The 21,362-nt window shown below is 39.5% G+C and overlaps 1 long non-coding RNA gene across 1 annotated transcript in view; it reads left to right on the top strand.

Annotated features, from left to right (window-relative positions):
- The window catches only part of LOC148775820 (uncharacterized), a 103,047-nt gene extending 82,295 nt beyond the window's left edge, over positions 1–20,752 (top strand). The window contains exons 5-6 of the long non-coding RNA XR_016038933.1: positions 17,980–18,145; positions 20,117–20,752. This is a non-coding gene — a long non-coding RNA (uncharacterized LOC148775820). The remainder of the gene's footprint in view (positions 1–17,979; positions 18,146–20,116) is intronic.
- Positions 20,753–21,362: the final 610 nt, after the last annotated feature.

Here is a 21,362-nt window from a genome sequence, read left to right on the forward strand (position 1 = left end):
ATACAAAGTTGCTTTTAATATTTGGTGCTTAAGTTTCCATTTAATTATCTGATATGTTAGCAAGGTGTCAAGTGAGTTGAACTATACTGAAGGCTGCAGGATTTCAAGGACATTTATTTTGCTTGCCAGTGAACATAATGCATCTTTCTGAATGCTTATAGACACAGTTTTGAAGGACATGGCATTTGATACGTTCCTCTGCAATAATAAACATTATTTTACATCATTCTAGAAAGTAAATGATTCTTATGTGTAATTCATTATAATCAAGTAAAATAATTTTCACTGTTAGAAAACTTATCTTTTACCATACGTGGGCTACTCAGGTAGCTAATGGAGGAGATGGAGAGACTGGTTTCAATCCCTGGGTTATGCAGTTCCCCTGGAAAAGGAAATGGCAACCCACTTCAGTATTCTTGCCTGGAAAATTCAAGGCACAGAGGAGTCTCATAGGCTACAGTCCATGAGGTCACAAAGAGTCAGGCATGACTGAGCAACTGAGCAATACTGTCAGTTCAGTCGCGCAGCTGTGTCCGACTCTTTTTGAGGCCCCATGAACTGCAGCACACCAGGCCTCCCTGTCCATCACCAACTCCTGGAGTTCACCCAAACTCACGTCCATTGAGTCGGTGATGCCATCCAACCATCCATCATTTGTCGTCCTCTTCTCCTGCCCTCAATCTTTCCCAGCATCAGGGTCTTTTCAAATGAATCAGCTCTTCTCATAAGGTGGCCAACATATTGGAGTTTCAGTTTCAGCATTAGTCCTTTCAATGAATACACAGACTGACCTCCTTTAGGATGGACTGGTTGGATCTCCTTGCAGTCCAAGGGACTCTCAGGAGTCTTCTCCAACAACACAGTTCAAAAGCAACAATTCTTCTGCACTCAGCTTTCTTCATAGTCCAACTCTCACATTCATACATGACTACTGGAAAAACCATAGCCTTGACTAGACAGACCTTTCTTGGCAAAGCAATGTCTCTGCTTTTTAACATGCTACCTAGGTCATATCTTTCCTTCCAAGGAGTAAGATCTTTTAATTTCATGACTGCAATCACCATTGGCAGTGATTTTTTTTGTTTGTTTGTTTTCCTATTTCGAACCAGTCTGTTGTTCCATGTCCAGTTCTAACTGTTGCTTTCTAACCTGCATACAGGTTTTTCAAGAGCAGGACAGCTGGTCTGGTATTCCCATCTCTTTAAGAATTTTCCACAATTTATTGTGATCCACACAGTCAAACACTTTGGCATAGTCAATAAACCAGGAATAGATGTTTTTCTGGAATTCTCTTGCTTTTTCGATGATCCAATGTATGTTGGCAATTTGATCTCCGGTTCCTCTGCCTTTTCTAAAACCAGCTTGAACATCTGGAAGTTCATGGTTCATGTATTGCTGAAGCCTGGCTTGGAGAATTTTGAGCATGACTTTACTAGTGTGTGAGATGAGTGCAATTGTGCAGTAGTTTGAGCATTCTTTGGCATTACCTTTCTTTGGGACTGGAATGAAAACTGACATTTTCCCAGTCCTGTGGCCACTGCTGAGATTTCCAAATTTGCTGGCATATTGAGTGCAACACTTTTACAGCATCATCTTTTAGGATTTGAAATAACTCAATGAGAATTCCATCACCTCCACTCGCTTTGTTCGTAGTGATGCTTCCTAAGGTCCACTTGACTTCACATTCCAGGATGTCTGCCTCTAGGTGAGTGATCACACCATCGTGATTATCTTGGTCTTGAAGATCTTTTTTGTATAGTTCTTCTGTGTATTCTTGCCACCTCTTCTTAATATATTCTGCTTCTGTTAGGCCCATACCATTTCTGTCCTTTATTGAGCCCATCTTTGCATGAAATGTTCCCCTGGTATCTCTAATTTTCTTGAGGAGATCTCTAGTCTTTCCCATTCTATTGTTTTCAACTATTTCTCTATTTCTTTGTATTGATTGCTGAGGAAGGCTTTCTCATCTCTCCTTGCTATTTTTTGGAACTCTGCATTCAAATCGGTATATCTTTCCTTTTCTCCTTTGTTTTTCGCTTCTCTTCTTTTCACAGCTATTTGTAAGGCCTCCTCAGACAGCCATTTTGCTTTTATGCATTTCTTTTTCTTGGGGACGGTCTTCATCCCTGTCTCCTGTACAATGTCACAAACCTCCATCCATAATTCATCAGGCATTCTGTTTATCAGATCTAGTCCCATAAATCTACTTCTTACTTCTACTGTATAATCCTAAAGAATTTAATTTAGGTCATACCTGAATGGTCTAATGGTTTTCCCCACTTTCTTCAATTTTAGTCTGAATTTGGCAATAAGGAGTTCATGATCTAAGCCACAGTCAGTTGCCAGTCTTGTTTTTGCTGACTGTATAGAGATTCTCCATCTTTGGCTGCAAAGAGTATAATCAATCTGATTTCGGTTTTGGGCATCTGGTGAAGTCCATATGTAGAGTCTTCACTTTTGTTGCTGGAAAAGATGGTTTCTATGATCAGTGCGTTCTCTTGACAAAACTCTATGAGCCTTTGCCCTGTTTCCTTCTGTACTACAAGGCCAAATTTGCCTGTTACACCAGGTGTTTCTTGACTTCCTACTTTGCATTCCAGTCCCCTATAATGAAAAGGACATCTTTTTTTGGTGTTAGTTCTAGAAGGTCTTGTAGGTCTTCATAGAACTGTTCAAATTCAGCTTCTTCAGCATTACTGACCAGGGCAGAGACTTGGATTTCCATGATATTGAGTGGTTTACTTTGGAAAAGAACAGAGATCTTTCTGTCATTTATGAGATTGCCTCCAAGTACTGCATTTCGGACTTGTTTGTTGACTATGATTGCTACTCCATTTCTTCTAAGGGATTCCTGCCCACAGTGGTAGATGTAATGGTCATCTGAGTTAAATTCACCCATTCTAGTCCATTTTATTTAGCTGATTCCTAGAATTTTGACATTCACCCTTGCCATCTCCTGTTTGACCACTTCCAATTTGCCTTGATTCATGGACCTAACATTCCAGGTTCCTACACAATATTGCTCTTTACAGCATCAGACCTTGCTTCTATCACCAGTCACATCCACAACTGGGTGTCATTTTTGCTTTGGCTCCATCTCTTCATTCCCCCAGAGTCATTTCTCCACTGATCTCCAGTAGCACAATTGGCACCTACTGACCTGGGGAGTTCATCATTCAGTGTCCTATCTTTTTTCTTTTTCATACCATTCATGGGGTTCTCAAGGCAAGAATACTGAAGTGGTTTGACATTCCCTTCTCCAGTGCACCTCATTCTGTCAGACCTTTCCACCATGACCCATCCGTCTTGGGTGGCCCCATAGGGCGTGGCTTAGTTTCATTGAGTTAGACAAGGCTGTGTTCCATGTGATTAGATTGGTCATTTTCCTGTGATTGTATTTTCAGTCTTGTCTTCCCTCTGATGCCTTCTCTCAGCGCCTACCATCTTTCTTGGGTTTCTCTTACCTTGGACATGGGTTATCTCTTCACAGCTGCTCCAGCAAAGCAATATTATATGTAGCACTTAATTCCATGCTTTAATATTCCAAATATTTTGTAAAAGTACTGAATATTTAAGTTGGACTAAAAATGTAGACACTAACCAAAAGTGGAAATAAGATGTGCAGAAAATGGCATGTATTTGAAATACCTGTGGTATGAAATGAGTCATGTGAATTGCTTATGTATGAAACAGTGAGATAAAATGATTTAATAAATTAAATAGCATTCAGATAGCAAGTAAGGTTATGATGATAGTCAATGACTAAATATACCCTTTAAAATATCTATATTCTTTTACTGGTGTTCACTTGTTGATGGTGCAAAAATGGTAAATGCATGAATGTGGATAAATATTTACTTTGTTTAAAGTAAGACAAATTACTTTAAATATATTAAAACTTAAAAAGTCCATTTATAAATGAGTTTATCCCATTCAAGTGCAACATCATATCAAGTTGATTATTATTATTTCCATATTGTGGAGCAAGAGGAAGTTGTAGGTATGCATGCATGGACTGAAATATGAGAGAAGCATTTTTAGCTAACATTTTTCTTCCATATCTTGTGAATAATCAATAGAAATCTAATAATCTGAGTCCGATAAGCACTTCATAAACTTTTATTTTGAAGTATACTGAAGTATTCCAGATACTAGAGCTACTTTTAGCAATTACTAATTTTATACAGTCATTCTAAGGAAATGGTGATAAAAAAAATGGGGCAGATAATTTTAAAAACCTGTGTGAAGTATTACTTTAAATAGACCACTGCATAAACAGTAAAGTCAAGAGTTATTCTGGGTCTATGGGCAAAAGCAGGAAACAGAACACTGTCAATAGTGTACTGTTTGTAACTGAAACCAACATAAAATACATTCAAGGGCCATATACATAGAGTTATATTTTAAAATCTTCTGTGAGGAATCGTTTGCCTCAAGTCATTAGGTAGAGAACTATATCAATATATTTTGCAAGGTGGAAGTAATTCTACCATAAGCACAGAGGGATAAATATACTTTAAAATTCCTCAATAATATTGGGGTAGAAAGCTGTGTAAAATATAGGCCTATTTCAGTTGCAAAGGAAAACATTTATCATGATATGCCATCCTGAAGCCTAGGTAAAAACTGTGGCATGGTATGAAAAGCTGTGTCCAATAAACCATAGTCACTTTTATAATTTATATAAAAGATCAAGATACCAATGTCTAGTAGTCCTCATAAGTCCTGAGTTTTCCCTTTTCTCCAATTACCTTGGTGAAAGGCCATAGGTTTGAGGAAGGCTAAGAGACAGACTGGCTCAGATGGTAAAGAATCTGCCTACAAACAGGAGACCCAGCTTCGATCCCTAGGTCAGGAAGATGCCCTGGAGATGGCAATGTCAACCCACTCCAGTAGTCTTGCTGAAGAATTCCATGAACAGAGGAACCTGGTGGGCTGCAGTCAGGCTATAGTCCATGAGATTACAGAGTTGGACATGAGTGAGCAACTTTCACTCAGGAGAAAGAATAACAGTATAAATTTTTGGCAGAGTATCATCCTTCTTCCAAGGGACCTCTAGGTCAGTCAACTGGCTCAAATCTGAGACTCGATGGAGGAATCTTGACTCTTCTTGTGATTTAGGATGAGACTTTTGTTTACTTGACCTAGAAATTTTCCTTACAAAGATCAAGTGAGGGTTTTAATAGGCTTCTTATCTAGTTCACTTCTAGGAACACCATGATCAACTAGTTAATCAGTTCAGTTCAGTTCAATCGCTCAGTCGTGTCCAACTCTTTGCAACCCCATGAACCACAGCACGCCAGGCCTCCCTGCCAATCACCAACTCCCGGAGTTCACTCAAACTCATGTCCATCGAGTCGGTGATGCTATCCAGCCATCTCATTCTCTGTCATCCCCATCTCCTACCGCTCCCAATCCCTCCCAACATCAGAGTCTTTTCCAGTGAGTCAACTCTTCGCATGAGGTGGTCAAAGTATTGGAGTTTCAGCTTTAGCATCAGTCCTTCCAATGAACACCCAGGACTGATCTCCCTTAGAATGGACTGGTTGGATCTCCTTGCAGTCCAAGGGACTCTCAAGAGTCTTCTCCAGCACCACAGTTCAAAATAAGTCTATGCGATAGGTCTGCTCTTTGCTTTGACTCTGTCGCTAGAGCAACTAACTATGCCCTCCTTGTCTTCAGCAGATGAGTGGTGTCACTCTAGTTACCACAGTAAAGCCTGGACTATGGAAAACAGAGATTCCTGAGCTCTTCAAGGAGGACAGGGATCCCCTGGCAAGTTTAATTCTCACAATACTGGAGGAAGGTTTATCTATGGGACTCTCTAAGTGTGGGTACATCTTAAATGACAAGTCCATTCTAACATTTCTACCTCCCTGAGCTTCTGAATCCCTCCCTCTACATTACAGCAAGGCAAGTCTGGTATTTCCAACTCACTAACTCTGAGCCATCTTCTGATCTACATTTCAGCCAACCAGCCCAAAATGGAGCCATTTTACTTCCCTGAGCTGCAACAATAATACAGAATTTCTGCTTTGTGAGCCCATCAATAAATCTGGCCTGACTCAGTTTTATATTCCTTTCATCATTATCCCACTTTGTTAAAAGTCATCTCCACACACGCTCCCTGGAATGTTTTCTGAATAAATTAGAAAGCTCAAGTAGTTCTTTTTACAGTGCAAAACACTTTCTGGGTCACAATCTGTGCCTCACCTTTAAGGACTCACTGGAACTTGAGTCTAGTTATAGGGCTGGAAGCAAAAAAGGATGGTGAGGTGGGTGCTAAGGACAGCAGTTTTTTATGGCAACTTCCCCAAAGGGAGGGGCCATTAGTTTCCTTAGTCAATGTAGGGAGAGGCCACTTCTAGTGGAAGTGAGAGCTGTTTGTAATGTCAAAAAAGGCTTATCAGAATTAGGGTCTCAATGTCAACAACTTCATCAAAGGTTTGCCATACGTACACCTTCTATCTACCAAGAATCCATTTCTTACAGTAGATCCTAAGAAGCTGGGAGTTCAACCTGCATTGCATTTCAGTCAGCTGCAGGATGAGTATGATTTGCAATTATCTTAGCCCTGCAGCTACAAGAAATGAGTCTCCTTCAGGGAATACACCGAAGCCTTCAGGACTTTTCATACAGCAGTCTGAGAAATTTGAATCCCTGAGCTCAACCTTTTCTTGTTCAGTGACATTAGAAGCAACCTGATAGTCTCATTACTTGTGTGTTTACAAAAATACTCTAAAGTATCACACAGTCATCCATCACTTCTTATAAGTGTTTGATTAAGAATATCCAACAGTTGCAGGTTGCCTATCTCTATTTCCACATTATACACTATCATCGGTTCTCTCTTTTCTACTGGAAACAGTTATTAGTATTTTTAAATATATCCAGATAAGAAGGTTGATTGTAGAAACTGTATTACTCAAGGGAAAGTCAGTCTTTTCCCTCTATTCATGTCTTTAAATGATTGGAGTAAATGTTTATCTTATCTAAAAACACTCTCAGAGAAATATTGAGAATAATGTTTGAACAAATATCTGGGAACTCCATGGTTTAGTCAGGTTGACACAAAAAATTAATGACTACAGACAATATGCATTAGAAATTTCTACTAAAAAAGAAAACAAACATATTTTAGATATATGTATATGTATATGTTAGATTTCCACTGCTGTGTAACAAACAAATCCAGTGACTTAGAACAACCCATATTAATTTCTCATAATTTCCTTGATCAAGAACCTATGCCTCTCTAAGGTGGATGCCCTGCTCAGGATATTTCAAGGTTTCAATCAAGCTGCTGACAGGGCTGGGTTTTGAGAGGCTCTAGGGGAAAATCAACTTCAAAGATCATTCCAGTTGCTAGCAATCTACAGATTTAACACAAGCCCTATCAAAATATCTATGACATTTTTCCACAGAACTAAAATAATCCACATATATTTGGAACTACAAATGACCCAGAATTGCAATATTGAGAAAAAGAACATTTAGAAGTATAACCATTCCAGACTTCAGGCTATCTTACATAGTCATAGTAATCCAAACAAGGTGGTATTTGCACAAAAACATAAATCAATGGAATAGGATACTGAGCCCAGAAATAAAGCCATACACCTATGGTTAATTAATATATGGCAAAGAAGTCAAGAATACACAACAGATAAAAGACAGTCTCTTCAGCAAGTGGTACAAAGAAAGCTGGACAGGCACATACAAAATAATGAAAAGACATGAAGCCATAAACTCCATAGACAAAACATTCCTTGACATAAATGGTAGCAATATTTTCTTGGATCAGTCTTTCAAGGCAAAAAACTAAATAAATAAAATTAAAAAGTAACAGATGGGATCCCATCAAGCTCAAAAGTTTTTACACAGTAAAAGAAACTATCAATAAAATAAAAAGACAACTTATAGAATGAGAGAAAATATTTACAAATAATGCAACAGAGAGGTGTTACTTTCCAAAATATATAAAAATCTCTCACAACTGTGAGCTCAATACAAAAAAAAAAATAAATAAATGTGCAGAAGATTTAAACAGACATTTTTCCAAAGAAGATATACAGATGGCTAACAGACACATGTAAAGATGTTCAACTTCGCTAATTATTAGAGAACAGCATCCATCCACTTCTACAAATATAGATTTCATGTTTATCATTATTTGTTTTCATATTTCCCCTATCTAAATTAATGCTGCACTTTACTCATTTGCTTATTATTATCTGTCTCCTCCAGTAAAACAAAAGCATTAAGAACACAGATTTTGTTTATTATGGTTACTGGTTTTCCCTAGTTGTATCTGACTCTTTATAATCTCATGGACTCTACTCTGCCAGGCTTCTCTGGCTATAGAATTCTCCAGGCAAGAATACTGGAGGGGGTAACCATTCCCTTCTCCAGGAGATCTTCCCAACCCAGGGATTAAACCTGAGTCCCCCACATTGCACGAAGATTCTTTACCATCTGTGCCACCAGGGAAGCCCCTAAAGATTGGGAACAGCTCAGAAGAAATATTCAATTAATATTTTCCATACTCAGTGTTTTAGCCTTTTTTCTATTATTATGGTAATATACTTTATTAGCAAATTTAGTGTTAAACTATGCTAGCACTCTTAGAACAAGTCCTACATATGATTTAGTCTGTATTACACTATTAGATTTTTATGCTAATGTATTATCAATCCTGATTCACTATACTGTAAATGTGTTTGCCTATTGGAATATTGTCAGTGTGAAGTCAGACCTCATCTATTATTTCTGGCTTCTTCCTCTTAACATTTGTTCTGCAATTGTAACATGCTATAACTGTAATAAATTTATTATTCACACAATAATACCCATTTTATGAATCATTTATTTACATATTTTACTCTATACTTGAAATTATATACCATTTGGTCTATTAAAGACCATTTAACTACAAACATTCTTGTACATATCCCTTGTTGCACACATGAACTCGTTTCTGAGGGGTGAAAACATTTCCAAGACAAAGGTGAAGATTTTTTTTAACCATTTTTACCTTCCAGAATTAAAAAGTCACATACTCAACTTTAAAGATTTACATTCATGAGAATAAGGTGCATTGTGCTCGCTGTGTGGCACTGGGTAGCATAGTATAGGCAATGAGGCAGCCCGTTTTGCCCAAGATCTTAAAAGGTAATATTTCTTAGATATTTTTACTTTTCTTTCAAACCCCTGTAACAGACCTGAACCAAAAGACATAGACATAATGTGAATTAGGTTTGTGCAAGGAGGGAAGTCAGACACAGGAAGTGACAGATGGAAAACAACAATGATTCTACTGCTATTGTTGTTCAGGTGCTAAGTCATGTCCAGCTCTTAGCTTCCCCATAGAGTGCAGCACACCAGGCTTCCCTGTTCTACACTGTCTCCTGGAGCTTGCTCAAACTCATGTCTATTCAGACAGTGATGCGATCCAAACATCTCATCTTTTGCTGCCACCTTCTCCTCCTGCCCTCAATCTTTCCCAGCATTAGGGTCTTTTCCAATGAGTCAGCTCTTTGCAACAGGCAGCCAAAGTATTGGAGTTTTATGCAATTTAATAAAGGTATGTATGGTGAGCATTTTTTAATATTTCTCTAAAATTATACCATGAAAATATAGAAACAGATGAACATTCAGGAAATATTTATGATTTGGATATATTAAGGAAAAAATTTAAATTCAAAGATGGAAGGAGTTTGCTTAATTTGGGGGCACATCACAACCCGCCTCCCAAATACACATCTAAATTATCACTTTCTGTTACTAACAATGAACATAATGCTTGGAAAGTAATCTTGAAAATTTTAAGATACATTTTCCTTTCCCCACAGAAGAATATAGTATTTGATAGAGTTGCATTGATTTGTGTTTCAGAAATGAGTGCTATTTTAATTAAGTAATTATACATAATTGTAATTATACCCATATAATTGTAATTATACATAATTTGAATTATACTGTACATTATGTAATTATACATAATTTTAATTATACATTTGTCATAAAATCTAAGAAGTTGGAGATAAAATATCTACTAGGTCACCTAGTCAATTTTTAGAATTCTCCACAAGGGACTGTCTTTTCTTAAGGCTTATTCTTACCATCACATGAGTAAAATAAACAGACTGAATTTCTGTGCTCAGTGATCTTTCTTTATAGTCAACTTGAAAGGTTGTTGTGGAATGACACAAAGACACCGGGATCTTGGCCTCCGGAGGAGAAGAATTCAATCCGGGGCCAGAGACGAGGCTTGATCGCTCAGAGCTTTCGTGTAGTAAAGTTTTATTAAAGTATAAAGGAGATAGAGAAAGCTTCTGACACAGACATCAGAAGGGGGCAGAAAGAGTGCCCCCCTGCTAGTCTTCAGCTGGATGTTACATAGTCACTGCTGCTGCTAAGTCACTTCAGTCGTGTCCGACTCTGTGTGACCCCATAGACGGAAGCGCACCAGGCTCCCCCGTCCCTGGGATTCTCCAGGCAAGAACACTGGAGTGGGTTGCCATTTCCTTCTCAATGTGGGAAAGTGAAAAGTGAAGGTGAAGTCGCTCAATCGTGTCCGACCCTTAACGACCCCACGGACTGCAGCCTACCAGGCTCCTCCATCCATGGGATATTCTAGGCAAGAGTACTGGAGTGGCTTGCCATTGCCTTCTCCGATATAGTCACTAGCTCTCTCTTAATGAGAGAAAGGAATGTCTTAAGGCTTAGAATGGCACCACGACCCTCACCAATAAGATGCATTTTGGGATAATTTTGACACCGGATGATTCATCCCGGGCCATAAAATGATTAACTTGAATCTTGTAGAAGGGCAGATTACCATACAGTTTTGTTTTACATAGATTAAGGGAACAATAAGAGATCTTTTCAAGAGAATTAGAGATATCAAGGGAACATTTCATGCAAAGATGGGCTCGATAAAGGACAGAAATGGTATGGACCTAACAGAAGCAGAAGATATTAAGAAGAGGTGGCAAGAATACACAGAAGAACTGTACAAAAAAGATCTTCACGACGAAGATAATCACGATGGCGTGATCACTCACCTGGAACCAGACATCTTGGAATGTGAAGTCAAGTGGGCCTTAGAGAGCATCACGATGAACAAAGCTAGTGGAGGTGATGGAATTCCAAAAGAGCTATTTCAAATCCTGAAAGATGATACTGTGAAAGTGCTGCACTCAATATGCCAGCAAATTTGGAAAACTCAGCAATGGCCACAGGACTGGAAAAGGTCAGTCTTCATTCCAATCCCAAAGAAAGGGAATGCCAAAGAATGCTCAAACTACCGCACAATTGCACTCATCTCACACACTAGTAAAGTCATGCTCAAAATTCTCCAAGCCAGGCTTCAGCAATATGTGAATCGTGAACTTCCAGATATTCAAGCAGGTTTTAGAAAAGGCAGAGGAACCAGAGATCAAACTGCCAACATCCACTGGATTATGGAGAAATCAAGAGAGTTCCAGAAAAACATCTATTTCTGCTTCATTGACTATGCCAAGGCCTTTGACTGTGTGGATCACAATAAACTGTGGAACATTCTAAAAGAGATGGGACTCCCAGACCACCTGACCTGCCTCTTGAGATACCTGTATGCAGGTCAGGAAGCAACAGTCAGAACTGTACATGGAACAACCGACTAGTTCCAAATAGGAAAAGGAGTATGTCAAGGCTGTATACTGTCACTCTGCTTATTATCTTATATGCAGAGTACATCATGAGGAACGCTGGGCTGGAAGAAGCACAAGCTGGAATCAAGATTGCCGAGAGAAATATCAATAACCTCAGATATGCAGATGACACCACCCTTATGGCAGAAAGTGAAGAGGAACTCAAAGGCCTCTTGATGAAAGTGAAAGAAGAGAGTGAAAAGGTTGACTTAAAGCTCAACATTCAGAAAACGAAGATCATGGCATCTGGTCCCATCACTTCTTGGGAATTAGATGAGGAAACAGTGGAAACCGTGTCAGACTTTATTTTTTTGGGTTCCAAAATGACTGCGGATGCTGATTGCAGCCATGAAATTAAAAGACGCTTGCTCCTTGGAAGGAAAGTTATGACCAGCCTAGGTAGCATATTAAAGAGCAGGGACATAACTTTGCCAACCAAGCTCCATCTAGTCAAGGCTATGGTTTCTCCTGTGGTCATGTATGGATGTGAGAGTTGGACTGTGAAGAAAGCTGATCGCCGAAGAATTGTGGTGCTGGAGAAGACTCTTGAGAGTCCCTTGGACTGCAAGGAGATCCAACAAGTCCATTCTAGAGGAGATCAACCCTGGGTGTTCATTGGAAGGACTGATGCTAAAGCTGAAACTGCGATACTTTGGCCACCTCATGCGACGAGTTGACTCACTGGAAAAGACTCTGATGCTGGGAGCGATTGGGGGTAGGAGGAGACGGGGAAGACAGAGAATGAGGTGGCTGGATGGCATCACCGACTCGATGGACATGAGTTTGAGTGAACTCCGGGAATTGGTGATGGACAGGGAGGCCTGGCGTGTTGTGGTTCATGGGGTCGCTAAGAGTCGGACACGACTGAGTGACTGTACTGAACTGAACTGAACTGAAGGGAACAATATCTGAGTATAACATAGAGGTTTATCAAGTAGGCCCTGAGCCATTGGGAGGAACTGACTTGAAGATAAGAGTCTGGGGTAAATGTGTAGTACATTAACATATCTTAAGACCAAATTTCCATAAGAAAAATGCATTGGTTAACTCAAAATTTGAGGATAGTTAACTTTCAGATCATGAACTCATTATTGCCAAATTCAGACTTAAATTGAAGAAAGTAGGGGAAAACCACTAAACCATTCAGATATGACCTAAATCAAATCCCTTATGATTATACAGTGGAAGTGAGAAATAGATTTAAGGGTCTAGATCTGATAGATAGAGTGCCTGATGAACTCTGGACAGAGGTTCGTGACATTGCACAGGAGACAGGGACCAAGACCATCCCCATGGAAAAGAAATACAAAAAAGGAAAATGGCTGTCTGAGGAGGCCTTACAAATAGCTGTGAAAAGAGGAGAAGTGAAAAGTAAAGGAGGAAAGGAAAGATTTAAGCATCTGAATGCAGAGTTCCAAAGAATAGCAAGGAGAGATAAGAAAGCCTTCCTCAGGGATCAATGCAAAGAAATAGAGGAAAACAACAGAATAGGAAAAACAAGAGACCTTTTCAAGAAAATTAGAGATATCAAGGGAACATTTCATGCAAAGATGGGCTCGAAAAAAGACAGAAATGGTATGGACCTAACAGAAGCAGAAGATACTAAGAAGAGGTGGCAAGAATACACAGAAGAACTGTACAAAAAATATCTTCACGACCAAGATAATCACGATGGTGTGATCACTCACCTGGAACCACACATCTTGGAATGTGAAGTCAAGTGGGCCTTAGAGAGCATCATGACGAACAAAGCTAGTGGAGGTGATGGAATTCCAGAAGAGCTATTTCAAATCCTGAAAGATGATGCTGTGAAAGTGCTGCACTCAATATGCCAGCAAATTTGGAAAACTCAGCAATGGCCACAGGATTGACAAGGTCAGTCTTCATTCCAATCCCAAAGAAAGGGAATGCCAAAGAATGCTCAAACTACCGCACAATTGCACTCATCTCACACGCTAGTAAAGTCATGCTCAAAATTCTCCAAGCTAGGCTTCAGCAATATGTGAATCGTGAACTTCCAGATGTTCAAGCAGGTTTTAGAAAAGGCAGAGGCACCAGAGATCAAATTGCCAACATCCGCTGGATTATGGAGAAATCAAGAGAGTTCCAGAAAAACATCTATTTCTGCTTCATTGACTATGCCAAGGCCTTTGACTGTGTGGATCACAATAAACTGTGGAACATTCTGAAAGAGATGGGAATCCCAGACCACCTGACCTGCCTCTTGAGAAACCTGTATGCAGGTCAGGAAGCAACAGTTAGAACTGGACATGGAACAGACTGGTTCCAAATAGGAAAAGGAGTACGTCAAGGTTGTATATTGTCACCCTGCTTATTTAACTTATATGCAGAGTACATCATGAGGAATGCTGGGCTGGAAGAAGCACAAGCTGGAATCAAGATTTCCGGGAGAAATATCAATAACCTCAGATATGCAGATGACACCACCCTTATGGCAGAAAGTGAAGAGGAACTCAAAGGCCTCTTGATGAAAGTGAAAGAAGAGAGTGAAAAGGTTGGCTTGAAGCTCAACATTCAGAAAACGAAGATTATGGCATCTGGTTCCATCACTTCATGGGAGATAGATGGGGAAACAGTGGAAACAGTGTCAGACTTTATTTTGGGGGGCTCCAAAATCACTGCAGATGCTGATTGCAGCCAGGAAATTAAAATACGCTTACTCATTGCAAGGAAAGTTATGACCAGCCTAGATAGCATATTAAAAAGCAGAGACAGTACTTTGCCAACCAAGGTCCATCTAGTCAAGGTTATGGTTTTTCCCGTGGTCATGTATGGATGTGAGAATTGGACTGTGAAGAAAGCTGATTGCCGAAGAATTGATTCTTTTGAACTGTGGTGCTGGAGAAGACTCTTGAGAGTCCCTTGGACTGCAAGGAGATCCATCCAGTCCATTCTAAAGGAGATCAACCCTGGGTGTTTATTGGAAGGACTGATGCTAAAGCTGAAACTCCAATACTTTGGTCACCTCATGCGACGAGGTTACTCACTGGATAAGACTCTGATGCTGGGAGTGATTGGGGTAGGAGGAGACGGGGACGACAGAGAATGAGATGGCTGGATTGCATCACCAACTCGATGGACATGAGTTTGAATGAACTCCGGGAGTTGGTGATGGACAGGGAGACCTTTTGTGTTGTGGTTCATGGGGTTGCTAAGAGTCGGACACGACTGTGCGACTGAACTGAACTGAACTTCAGGTGAAACCAGGTGTCATTATGGCAACACAGTATTTTAAGAGAAACTTCCTTTTAAATTTGTATAGATAAGGAAAAAATATCATATCGCTAGTTTGTTTCCTCCTGCCGCTTAAGAGAGATAAAAATGTCTGACACTTGCAGGCTATTTCCTCCGTTTGGAGACCCCTGGGCTTCCTGCCTGTTACCCTCTCAAACTCATAGTTCACAATTTTTGTTCATCTGATACTATGCCTCTCAAGGTGTGTTGTGAGTCATGTTGTGATGAGTTCATTAATGTATACATAGAAAAATTCAATGCAATTTACAGATGGGTAAGGTTTGTGAATTAAAGCTACCTGAATATTTCTTTCCTTGAGCTTACTGGTATCTTTCACAGTTGACAACTGTGATGGAATCCTACAGAAATGTTGCTGAGAATTTGTGACTCTGAACACACCCTTGGGTTATTTAAGAGTTGACCCTAACTAGAGTAGAAGCTTGTTTTCCTTCAGTCCTGAACTGACCACACAGCTATTAGAATATTACAGTGTAGATAAGGAGGTCAAAACTGATGCTACCCTGAGAATCACTAAAATGGCATATACCCTACACGGTGGGTTTTCACATCTAAATCATTTGGGCAGGTACTTTTAATTTGAAAATAAATGGAATATAAAATAAAAGCTTTTCACAAGCAGTATTAACTTACATAATCAGCACTTTCTTAGAAAATCACCTCAGGGCTGACTGACCTTAGCAATATGTTTGCAAATATTCACACATGACTGAATCGGTGTTTTGCACTATTGCTAAATTAGAAATAAACACAAATTTCCTTTCAGTGGAAGACAAGGAAAGCAAATTGCTGCCTCTGCCTCTCTTCTCTTTCTCTCTTGGTCTTAATGTGCATGTATATGTGCGTACATACCTGAGCATACACTACCAAGTGTATATGTGTGTATATATATGTGTGTGTGTGTGTGTATAATAGTATACATAGTATATGCATGTCTACACATGCATTATGAATGAGAAGCCATTTTTCTCTTCTGTGGATCTGTTTTATATATCAACTAATCTGACCCTTCCATCCTAAGTTACAATCACCATTCAGCAGTGACTGTAGTAAACTGTAAACACATAAATAATCTTTCCACTAGAAAGAACAACGAGGTGTCCTGCTGACAGTGTGTGCTGTGATAATTACTAAGACAACTTCTTCTTAATCAGGAAAGTCAAATTAAGTATGTTCTGTTATCAAGAGACTTTAACTCCTACTGGACACATGCTACTAACAGAATGTGTTCTATTTGGCAGTGTGGCAAAATGCAGCAAGCAGAAAGAGAATGAGATTTGGATCCATACAGACATCTCTAACATTGAATAAGTTATATAATAAATTGGATCCATTATTTCCTCATCCATTCATTATGATTGGTTGTACTTTCCCTTCTCAAGCTTCAGTTCAGTTCAGTTCAGTCACTCAGTCGTGTCCGACTCTGCAACCCCATGAACCACAGCACGCCAGGCCTCCCTATCCATCACCAACTCCCAGAGTTCACTCAAACTCATGTCCATCGAGTCGGTGATGCCATCCAGCCATCTCATTCTCTGTTGTCCCTGTCTCCTCCTATCCCCAATCCCTCCCAGCATCAGAGTCTTTTCCAGTGAGTCAACTCGTCGCATGAGGTGGCCAAAGTATTGCAGTTTCAGCTTTAGCATCAGTCCTTCCAATGAACACCCAGGATCGATCTCCCTTAGAATGGACTGGTTGGATCTCCTTGCGGTACAAGGGACTCTCAAGAGTCTTCTCCAACACCACAGTTCAAAAGCATCAATTCTTTGGCGATCAGCTTTCTTCACAGTCCAACTCTCCCATCCATACAATACCACTGGAAAAACCATAGCCTTGACTAGACGGACCTTGGTTGGCAAAGTAATGTCTCTGCTTTTTAATATGTTATCTAGGTTGGTCATAACTTTCCTTCCAAGCAGTAAGCATCTTTTAATTTCCTGGCTGCATTCAGCATCTGCAGTGATTTTGGAGCCCCAAAAAAATAAAGTCTGACACTGTTTCCACTGTTTCCCCATCTATTTCCCATGAAGTGATGGGACCAGATGACATAATCTTCGTTTTCTGAATGTTGAGCTTCAAGCCAACATTTTCACTCTCCTCTTTCACTTTCATCAAGAGGCCTTTGAGTTCCTCTTCACTTTCTGCCATAAGGGTGGTGTCATCTGCATATCTGAGGTTATTGATATTTCTCCCGGCAATCTTAATTCCAGCTTGTGCTTCTTCCAGTCCAGCGTTCCTCATGATGTACTCTGCATAGAAGTTAAATAAGCAGGGTGACAATATACAACCTTGACGTACTCCCTTTCCTATTTGGAACCAGTCTGTTGTTCCATGTTCAGTTCTAACTGTTGCTTCCTGACCTACATACAGGTTTCTCAAGAGGCAGGTCAGGTGGTCTGGGATTCCCATCTCTTTCAGAATGTTCCACAGTTTTTTGTGATCCACACAGTCAAAGGCCTTGGCATAGTCAATGAAGCAGAAATAGATGTTTTTCTGGAACTCTCTTGCTTTCTCCATGATCCAGCGGATGTTGGCTATTTGATCTCTGGTTCCTCTGCCTTTTCTAAAACCTGCTTGAACATCTGTGAGTTCACGGTTCACATATTGCTGAAGACTGGCTTGGAGAATTTTGAGCATGACTTTACTAGCGTGTGAGATGAGTGCAATTGTGCGGTAGTTTGAGCATTCTTTGGCATTCCCTTTCTTTGGGATTGGAATGAAGACTGACCTTTTCCAGTCCTGTGGCCATTGCTGAGTTTTCCAAATTTGCTGGCATATTGAGTGCAGCACTTTCACAGCATCATCTTTCAGGATTTGAAATAGCTCTTTTGGAATTTCATCACCTCCACTAGCTTTGTTCGTCATGATGCTCTCTAAGGCCCACTTGACTTCACATTCCAAGATGTCTGGTTCCAGGTGAGTGATCATGAGCTTAGGTGAGAGTTTTCTCTAACTTTCCTGCTTGAATATTTAGGACAACATAATTGCCCTGAAACTGTTGATTTTCTTCCAGGTGTCTAGTCACCACATTCTGTCAAACTGGACCTACATGTTCTGTCTCTGGCTGAGCCATGCTTCTGGTCACCTGCTTCAGTGTGAATACATGGACCCTGCTCAGAATACCTACACATATATGTATCCTTAGCAGCCACAGCATCTGGTTGCATCTACCATGTTAGGTAACTATGTGCTAGATTCACATAGGAAAATTTATGCCTAGGATATGTTTATATTTTAATAGAAAATTTGGTTCTAAGCCTAAACTGAGAGATCGCTGAGACCATAAGTAAGTCTTATGCAGGGAAGTAAAGTAATATAAATACAATTCCTACATCACTGCAGACGTTGCCTCCTTTACAGAGATGACAGCACCTGTTTCATAGGATCTCTGAGGACGAAATGAAGCGCACAGAGCAATGCCTCACATATAGTATACTCTGGATGGTTTGAATAAGGAGAGAATTTTTATTTTAAATCCCAGATCAAGGCTTTTTTTTTTTTTTTCAGAAAACGTAAGTAAAATTAATAAAATAGCATCTTTGAAAACAGGCACTAAGCCAGGTAATCTGATCTATTAATAACTTGCCTCTTTTTTGAGCCTCTGAAACCCTTTCAACTTTTCCAACCCTCATGGTTATGTGCATAGTTTATAAAATAGGTGGTTATGCGATCAGAGTTGCCTCTTCCTATGTAATTTTATAGATTAGCTAACATGTTTTCAATGTTGCAACTCAAAAATACATGGACCTTGTATAATGTAATACATCATAATGTATTAATAATGTAAGTAATAATGGAAGTCTTGGAGCATATGCAGCGCATGTAGTATATTAACTGCCTAACAAATATCAACTGTGGCTAAAGCTCAAGTAGTAGGGTGAGATATTAGAAATTAATCATGGTTATGTTGTATTGTTCTGCACTGAATGCAATCTGAATCCAAGAAGAAGATTTATCCTTTTCCTTTTATCTGAGTTTCTTAAAATTCAGTCCACATTCTCTGTTTTCTCTATACATGTGGATGACTTTCTTAATCACAATCATGGCTTCAAGATGTAAGTTCAAAAAATCTGTCTCATTCACACTATTTCTACTAGTGTCCAGAAGGATCACTAATGTGTTCATTAATCCATATAGTTAGACCCATTTCCTAGGTTCAACCCCTCAAATTCCACTGCCTACTAGGTTATTTTCCCTTGAATACTACATAGGCATCTTGAACTCATTTTGTCCAAAATATAAATCATCACTTTTTTTTCACCTGAACCTAATGTTTCCCATTTTATCTAATAACATTGTCACTCATCCTGTTGCTCAAGGCAATTTCTTGGGAATCATTCTATATTTTTCTCTCTCCTTCTCAAACCTAATTCTCCTATGTCTGATTCTCTCCAGTTCAGCTGAGGCTTTCATATGTCCATACTGTCTCTAGTGCAAATTATGATAATGACATGCTGCTGGTCTCCAGTGCTCCAGTGTGCAACTGTCCTGTCAATTCCCCACAATTTTGTCAGGGTCTTTTTATGAAACACAAATCTGATTCTGTCACTGTCCTACTTAATTTGCTTCTTACCCCATTCCCTACAGGCTAAAAATTAATTTTCAGAAAAGTCTAAAAGTGTTCCATGATTTAGTGCATGTCTACATGCTTTGTCTCATACCAGTAACAACAACAAAAAAGTGCTCCAGGCATTCTAAACTGTGTGAGTTATACCGAATGAGACATTCTCATCACGTCTTCTACTCTTTACTCAGGTTTTTCTTACAGCCTCTAATGATCTCTTTTTTTTTCCTCAATGTCTATTTCTCTTTAAAATCTCTGATTGAGGCGCTCTGACCCGGTGAATCTTTCCTAAATGGAGGAGGCAGTGCTTGCAGTTCTATTATATGGTCTCTCATAAGTAGAAAGCATAATCTAAACTGGAAAATAACACATATGTAATTGTAAATGAGGCTTTCTCTGCATCTCTTCTGTGATAACTTGGAAATCAGAGATATAATCCTTGCTTGACACAATATTTGATGGCAACCCACTCCAGTACTCTTGCCTGGAAAATCCCATGGATGGAGGAGCCTGGTAGGCTGCAGTCCATGGGGTCGCAAAGAATCAGACACAACTGAGTGACTTCACTTTCATTTTTCACTTTCAGGCATTGGAGAAGGAAACGACAACCTACTCCAGTGTTCCTGCCTGGAGAATCCCAGGGACGGGGGAGCCTGGTGGGCTGCTGTCTACGGGGTTGAACAGAGTCAGACACGACTGAAGTGACTTAGCAGCAGCAGCAACATGAAAATGATGTCCACAGAAAAGCTTTGCAAAGTCCAACTGAGCATTATAACAAGCCCCCCCCCCCCATGGATGATTTAATTCATTTGAGAATTTACCATATTTGACTTTGCTACTTACTATTTGATTAGTGCCCTGACACAGTGAAGTTTTGTGCTAACCTGGGAATTTCTGCTCAATAGAAAACTCTGAAAGTTATATGTCTGATATGAAATTAACCAGCTTTGCTTTGAATACAGACACTCAGTAATGAACCTCAGCCAGTAATAGAATGATTCAAGTCACAGACTAGATGGATACACTAGGCCAAACTATTTCAGTGCTATTACTTAATTCTTTGAATTTGCATGGTCAAGCAGTCAAATCATGTTTATTTCCTTTGTTTTCAAGAGAATTGTTGGTTATATGAACTATACAATATATCAGTATCAAATTATAAAACAGGCCCCTAGGGAATAAACCCCTCAGTTCTGGAAGGTCAGTCCATTCAATTGTACCTTTGGAAAACATCACAAATTAGTGAGATTTCTGCCAATGTGATGATAAATAAGAATATATTCATTATAAAATTAAAGCACTTCTATCTATACTGTCTCCCTTCCAAGAATTTCATTTCCTATATAACACAAAGCCCAATGCTTCTCATAATTAGAAGGAAGTTCTTCAACATTTGTTTTCTGTAAATGACCCTAGCAACAAAAATAATAAAGTTTTGGGGGGAAATCTCTTCACAAGAAAATTTATAATGGTGAAAACTTACTGTATTAAAATAAGGTTTGTTTCATAATTTGTTCAGTTCAGTTCAGTTAAGTTGCTCAGTCATGTCCGACTCTTTGCCACCCCATGAATCACAGCACGCCAGGCCTCCCTGTCCAACACCAACTCCCAGAGTTCACTCAAACTCATGTCCACAGAGTCGGTGATACCATCCAGCCATCTCATTCTCTGTCATCCCCTTCTCCTCCCGCCCGCAACCTTTCCTAGCATCAGAGTCTTTTCCAGTGAGTCAACTCATCACATGAGGTGGCCAAAGTATTGGAGTTACAGTTTTAGCACCAGTCCTTTCAGTGAACACCCAGGATTGATCTCCTTTAGAATGGACTTGTTGG

This window comes from Moschus berezovskii, chromosome 13 (assembly GCF_049115385.1).
Source record: "Moschus berezovskii isolate FMDL1 chromosome 13, NW_MosBer_1.0, whole genome shotgun sequence".
NCBI lineage: Eukaryota > Metazoa > Chordata > Mammalia > Artiodactyla > Moschidae > Moschus > Moschus berezovskii.